Source organism: Hyla sarda, unplaced genomic scaffold (genome assembly GCF_029499605.1).
Source record: "Hyla sarda isolate aHylSar1 unplaced genomic scaffold, aHylSar1.hap1 scaffold_752, whole genome shotgun sequence".
Taxonomy (NCBI): domain Eukaryota; kingdom Metazoa; phylum Chordata; class Amphibia; order Anura; family Hylidae; genus Hyla; species Hyla sarda.
This window is the reverse complement of record NW_026610776.1, coordinates 36,838-43,681: the sequence shown is the minus strand read 5'-3', so window position 1 is coordinate 43,681 and position 6,844 is coordinate 36,838. Positions and strand designations below refer to the sequence as shown.

General features: G+C 46.2%; 3 non-coding genes across 3 annotated transcripts; all 3 read left to right on the top strand.

Annotated features, from left to right (window-relative positions):
• LOC130345538 (U2 spliceosomal RNA) lies at window positions 1-193 on the top strand. Its single transcript, XR_008884250.1, has one exon. It is a non-coding gene; the product is annotated as a U2 spliceosomal RNA (small nuclear RNA).
• A 2,093-nt stretch (window positions 194-2,286) lies between these two features.
• LOC130345507 (U2 spliceosomal RNA) lies at window positions 2,287-2,477 on the top strand. Its single transcript, XR_008884219.1, has one exon. It is a non-coding gene; the product is annotated as a U2 spliceosomal RNA (small nuclear RNA).
• Window positions 2,478-4,563: 2,086 nt separating this feature from the next.
• Window positions 4,564-4,754, top strand: LOC130345506 (U2 spliceosomal RNA). Its single transcript, XR_008884218.1, has one exon. It is a non-coding gene; the product is annotated as a U2 spliceosomal RNA (small nuclear RNA).
• Window positions 4,755-6,844: the final 2,090 nt, after the last annotated feature.

Below are 6,844 nucleotides of genomic sequence, written 5' to 3'. Positions count from 1 at the left end.
ATCGCTTCTCGGCCTTTTGGCTAAGATCAAGTGTAGTATCTGTTCTGTATCAGTTTAATATCTGATACGTCCCCTATCTGGGGACCATATATTAAATGGATTTTTGAGAACGGGGGCCGATTTCGAAGCTTGCTTCCGTCGCCCTATGCATTGGACCCGATATGGCAGTATCTTCGGGTACAGTGCACCACCCCCTTACAGGGTTAAAAAGAAAGATTCCTACTTTCATTGCTACCTGCTTGCTGGCTAGCCAGCTAGCCAGCCCTGTGGGCCTTGCTGCTGCTGCAGCCAAAAAACAAAAGGTGGTGCTGCTGCTGCTTCTGCTGCTTCTGCTTCTGCTTGTGTCTGGCCGCTGTTGGAGCGTCCAGGCACAGGACTTCTGCTGCTGCTGACTAAATGGCCTCCTTAATTGGATCATTTGAGTAGCCAGCACACCTGTGCAGGTAGGGCATGACATGATAGGCAGCTGCCTTGATAGCGGGTGGGTGCTGAATGTTCCTAATTGACAAAATAAGATTAATGCTTATGAAGAAATATAAAATCTCATCCTTCCCCAATATCGCGCCACACCCCTACCCCTTAATTCCCTGGTTGAACTTGATGGACATATGTCTTTTTTCGACCGTACTAACTATGTAACTATGTAACATAACATGGGGGGGGGGGGGGGGGGGTCTCCTGGCTGTTCACACAGGTGTGTCATTGCTGTACATTGGACCATGCATTGCTTCTGTGTATTGCAAAGGCAAAGACAAATGCTTCCAGCCATCCATTGCACTAATGGATTGGTCATCAGCTGGCTGTCTATGTCCCGCATCAATATAGACCAAAGTACAGAGGGTTAGGCTATGCTATTGTGCACCTACCTGATGCATCAGAAGGTGCGAGGCCCTTGCTAAATTCTGTGCACAGACTTTGAGATCTATACTTTAGACTGTATCTAAACCTGCTCCAACATGGACTGACATTCTGGCCTACTTTCAGCCGATGCGACTTGTCTGTCGCTGAACAGTCGCTTTTTATGTATTCAGCACCTATGTATAATGTTGTAAAAATGCTCTAGAAGCTAAAGTCGCAGAAATGTCACACATATTTGGCCTGCAACTTTCTGTGCGACAAATTCAGACAGGAAAAATCAGTATAAATCCTTAGAAAATTATCCCCCAGTGTCTCCATCTGCTGGCGGTATTGAATAAAGCATTGCTGCACTGATGGGGTATGCATTAGACGAAAAAAAAGAAGAAAAAGAAGAATAATACGCCCAGAAAAGAGGCGAAAAGGAGAAAAACGTAAAAAAACGTGAAAAAAAAGTAAGAGGAAGAGAAGGGAAAAAAAGGTGGAAATGGGTTTAAAAGTGATTTCGGCGGAGAAATATATATATATATATATATATATATATATATATATATATACGCGCACACACACACATATATATAAACGTATTCTCCGTTGAGATATTGCAGCCGCTGCTGTGTCCAGGCCCAGGAGCCTTAGCACTGTGCTGTGATGTCACTCAATACCACTGACATCACTAGGGTGTAAACAACATCTCTCCTTTGCTGTGTATGTGACTATGGAGCTGTTTGGTGATGTCGTCTATTATGGCCTTCATAGAAGCAACAGGAGATTGTTGCATCCATCTAGAACCTCAGAACTACAAGTGCTATGATGTCACTCACTTCCACAGGCCTTGCAGAGTGTAAACAACAACAACCCAGCTTTGTTGTGTATGTAACCATAGGGATTTGTGATGTCACCTAGAACCTTCACAGCAGCGACAGCTTTATGAGGAGCATCAGCACTGCTCTGCCTGAGCAGAACCATCACCGCCATAGGTTGTCAAATAACCCGGATTTAACCCACACAGGTAAGTCCAATGGGGTGCAGGCATGTCCTCTATGCTTACAGCTTCCCGTGGGTGTTGGTTTGATACCGTTTGGGGACAGCCAAGGAGGCATCTGCAGGCAACAAAGGTAGGTGTGTGCTTGTGTGTGTGTTTCCTATGCAGATCCTAAGCCCAGTGTCACATGCAAGTAGGAGGAGTAAGAAGGGTTCCTGGCAAATCCGGGTTATGGATTGCATTTAAAAAGGCCCCGTGGGAGTGCAATGGGCCCCTGTCTTGCTGCTTAGCAATAATGGTATGGGTTTAGGTTCTGCTGTGTGTACTGGTGGTTGACTGCCCCCCAGCCCAGAGTGTGCATGGAAAATTGTCTGGCAGCCTCCCTGACAGCAAGCAGTGATAGTGCCCATGAAGGGGACCTTGTTGGGCCCGCCCCTTTCACGGTTATCGCTTCTCGGCCTTTTGGCTAAGATCAAGTGTAGTATCTGTTCTTATCAGTTTAATATCTGATACGTCCCCTATCTGGGGACCATATATTAAATGGATTTTTGAGAACGGGGGCCGATTTCGAAGCTTGCTTCCGTCGCCCTATGCATTGACCCGATATGGCAGTATCTTCGGGTACAGTGCACCACCCCCTTACAGGGTTAAAAAGAAAGATTCCTACTTTCATTGCTACCTGCTTGCTGGCTAGCCAGCTAGCCAGCCCTGTGGGCCTTGCTGCTGCAGCCAAAAAACAAAAGGTGGTGCTGCTGCTGCTGCTTCTGCTGCTTCTGCTTGTGTCTGGCCGCTGTTGGAGCGTCCAGGCACAGGACTTCTGCTGCTGCTGACTAAATGGCCTCCTTAATTGGATCATTTGAGTAGCCAGCACACCTGTGCAGGTAGGGCATGACATGATAGGCAGCTGCCTTGATAGCGGGTGGGTGCTGAATGTTCCTAATTGACAAAATAAGATTAATGCTTATGAAGAAATATAAAATCTCATCCCTTCCCCAATATCGCGCCACACCCCTACCCCTTAATTCCCTGGTTGAACTTGATGGACATATGTCTTTTTTCGACCGTACTAACTATGTAACTATGTAACATAACATGGGGGGGGGGGGGGGGGGGTCTCCTGGCTGTTCACACAGGTGTGTCATTGCTGTACATTGACCATGCATTGCTTCTGTGGTATTGCAAAGGCAAAGACAAATGCTTCCAGCCATCCATTGCACTAATGGATTGGTCATCAGCTGGCTGTCTATGTCCCGCATCAATATAGACCAAAGTACAGAGGGTTAGGCTATGCTATTGTGCACCTACCTGATGCATCAGAAGGTGCGAGGCCCTTGCTAAATTCTGTGCACAGACTTTGAGATCTATACTTTAGACTGTATCTAAACCTGCTCCAACATGGACTGACATTCTGGCCTACTTTCAGCCGATGCGACTTGTCTGTCGCTGAACAGTCGCTTTTTATGTATTCAGCACCTATGTATAATGTTGTAAAAATGCTCTAGAAGCTAAAGTCGCAGAAATGTCACACATATTTGGCCTGCAACTTTCTGTGCGACAAATTCAGACAGGAAAAATCAGTATAAATCCTTAGAAAATTATCCCCCAGTGTCTCCATCTGCTGGCGGTATTGAATAAGCATTGCTGCACTGATGGGGTATGCATTAGACGAAAAAAAAGAAGAAAAAGAAGAATAATACGCCCAGAAAAGAGGCGAAAAGGAGAAAAACGTAAAAAAACGTGAAAAAAAAGTAAGAGGAAGAGAAGGGAAAAAAAGGTGGAAATGGGTTTAAAAGTGATTTCGGCGGAGAAATATATATATATATATATATATATATATATATATATATATACGCGCACACACACACATATATATAAACGTATTCTCCGTTGAGATATTGCAGCCGCTGCTGTGTCCAGGCCCAGGAGCCTTAGCACTGTGCTGTGATGTCACTCAATACCACTGACATCACTAGGTGTAAACAACATCTCTCCTTTGCTGTGTATGTGACTATGGAGCTGTTTGGTGATGTCGTCTATTATGGCCTTCATAGAAGCAACAGGAGATTGTTGCATCCATCTAGAACCCTCAGAACTACAGTGCTATGATGTCACTCACTTCCACAGGCCTTGCAGAGTGTAAACAACAACAACCCAGCTTTGTTGTGTATGTAACCATAGGGATTTGTGATGTCACCTAGAACCTTCACAGCAGCGACAGCTTTATGAGGAGCATCAGCACTGCTCTGCCTGAGCAGAACCATCACCGCCATAGGTTGTCAAATAACCCGGATTTAACCCACACAGGTAAGTCCAATGGGGTGCAGGCATGTCCTCTATGCTTACAGCTTCCCGTGGGTGTTGGTTTGATACCGTTTGGGGACAGCCAAGGAGGCATCTGCAGGCAACAAAGGTAGGTGTGTGCTTGTGTGTGTGTTTCCTATGCAGATCCTAAGCCCAGTGTCACATGCAAGTAGGAGGAGTAAGAAGGGTTCCTGGCAAATCCGGGTTATGGATTGCATTTAAAAAGGCCCCGTGGGAGTGCAATGGGCCCCTGTCTTGCTGCTTAGCAATAATGGTATGGGTTTAGGTTCTGCTGTGTGTACTGGTGGTTGACTGCCCCCCAGCCCAGAGTGTGCATGGAAAATTGTCTGGCAGCCTCCCTGACAGCAAGCAGTGATAGTGCCCATGAAGGGGACCTTGTTGGGCCCGCCCCTTTCACGGTTATCGCTTCTCGGCCTTTTGGCTAAGATCAAGTGTAGTATCTGTTCTTATCAGTTTAATATCTGATACGTCCCCTATCTGGGGACCATATATTAAATGGATTTTTGAGAACGGGGGCCGATTTCGAAGCTTGCTTCCGTCGCCCTATGCATTGACCCGATATGGCAGTATCTTCGGGTACAGTGCACCACCCCCTTACAGGGTTAAAAAGAAAGATTCCTACTTTCATTGCTACCTGCTTGCTGGCTAGCCAGCTAGCCAGCCCTGTGGGCCTTGCTGCTGCAGCCAAAAAACAAAAGGTGGTGCTGCTGCTGCTGCTTCTGCTGCTTCTGCTTGTGTCTGGCCGCTGTTGGAGCGTCCAGGCACAGGACTTCTGCTGCTGCTGACTAAATGGCCTCCTTAATTGGATCATTTGAGTAGCCAGCACACCTGTGCAGGTAGGGCATGACATGATAGGCAGCTGCCTTGATAGCGGGTGGGTGCTGAATGTTCCTAATTGACAAAATAAGATTAATGCTTATGAAGAAATATAAAATCTCATCCCTTCCCCAATATCGCGCCACACCCCTACCCCTTAATTCCCTGGTTGAACTTGATGGACATATGTCTTTTTTCGACCGTACTAACTATGTAACTATGTAACATAACATGGGGGGGGGGGGGGGGGGGTCTCCTGGCTGTTCACACAGGTGTGTCATTGCTGTACATTGACCATGCATTGCTTCTGTGGTATTGCAAAGGCAAAGACAAATGCTTCCAGCCATCCATTGCACTAATGGATTGGTCATCAGCTGGCTGTCTATGTCCCGCATCAATATAGACCAAAGTACAGAGGGTTAGGCTATGCTATTGTGCACCTACCTGATGCATCAGAAGGTGCGAGGCCCTTGCTAAATTCTGTGCACAGACTTTGAGATCTATACTTTAGACTGTATCTAAACCTGCTCCAACATGGACTGACATTCTGGCCTACTTTCAGCCGATGCGACTTGTCTGTCGCTGAACAGTCGCTTTTTATGTATTCAGCACCTATGTATAATGTTGTAAAAATGCTCTAGAAGCTAAAGTCGCAGAAATGTCACACATATTTGGCCTGCAACTTTCTGTGCGACAAATTCAGACAGGAAAAATCAGTATAAATCCTTAGAAAATTATCCCCCAGTGTCTCCATCTGCTGGCGGTATTGAATAAGCATTGCTGCACTGATGGGGTATGCATTAGACGAAAAAAAAGAAGAAAAAGAAGAATAATACGCCCAGAAAAGAGGCGAAAAGGAGAAAAACGTAAAAAAACGTGAAAAAAAAGTAAGAGGAAGAGAAGGGAAAAAAAGGTGGAAATGGGTTTAAAAGTGATTTCGGCGGAGAAATATATATATATATATATATATATATATATATATATATATATATACGCGCACACACACACATATATATAAACGTATTCTCCGTTGAGATATTGCAGCCGCTGCTGTGTCCAGGCCCAGGAGCCTTAGCACTGTGCTGTGATGTCACTCAATACCACTGACATCACTAGGTGTAAACAACATCTCTCCTTTGCTGTGTATGTGACTATGGAGCTGTTTGGTGATGTCGTCTATTATGGCCTTCATAGAAGCAACAGGAGATTGTTGCATCCATCTAGAACCCTCAGAACTACAGTGCTATGATGTCACTCACTTCCACAGGCCTTGCAGAGTGTAAACAACAACAACCCAGCTTTGTTGTGTATGTAACCATAGGGATTTGTGATGTCACCTAGAACCTTCACAGCAGCGACAGCTTTATGAGGAGCATCAGCACTGCTCTGCCTGAGCAGAACCATCACCGCCATAGGTTGTCAAATAACCCGGATTTAACCCACACAGGTAAGTCCAATGGGGTGCAGGCATGTCCTCTATGCTTACAGCTTCCCGTGGGTGTTGGTTTGATACCGTTTGGGGACAGCCAAGGAGGCATCTGCAGGCAACAAAGGTAGGTGTGTGCTTGTGTGTGTGTTTCCTATGCAGATCCTAAGCCCAGTGTCACATGCAAGTAGGAGGAGTAAGAAGGGTTCCTGGCAAATCCGGGTTATGGATTGCACTTAAAAAGGCCCCGTGGGAGTGCAATGGGCCCCTGTCTTGCTGCTTAGCAATAATGGTATGGGTTTAGGTTCTGCTGTGTGTACTGGTGGTTGACTGCCCCCCAGCCCAGAGTGTGCATGGAAAATTGTCTGGCAGCCTCCCTGACAGCAAGCAGTGATAGTGCCCATGAAGGGGACCTTGTTGGGCCCGCCCCTTTCACGGTT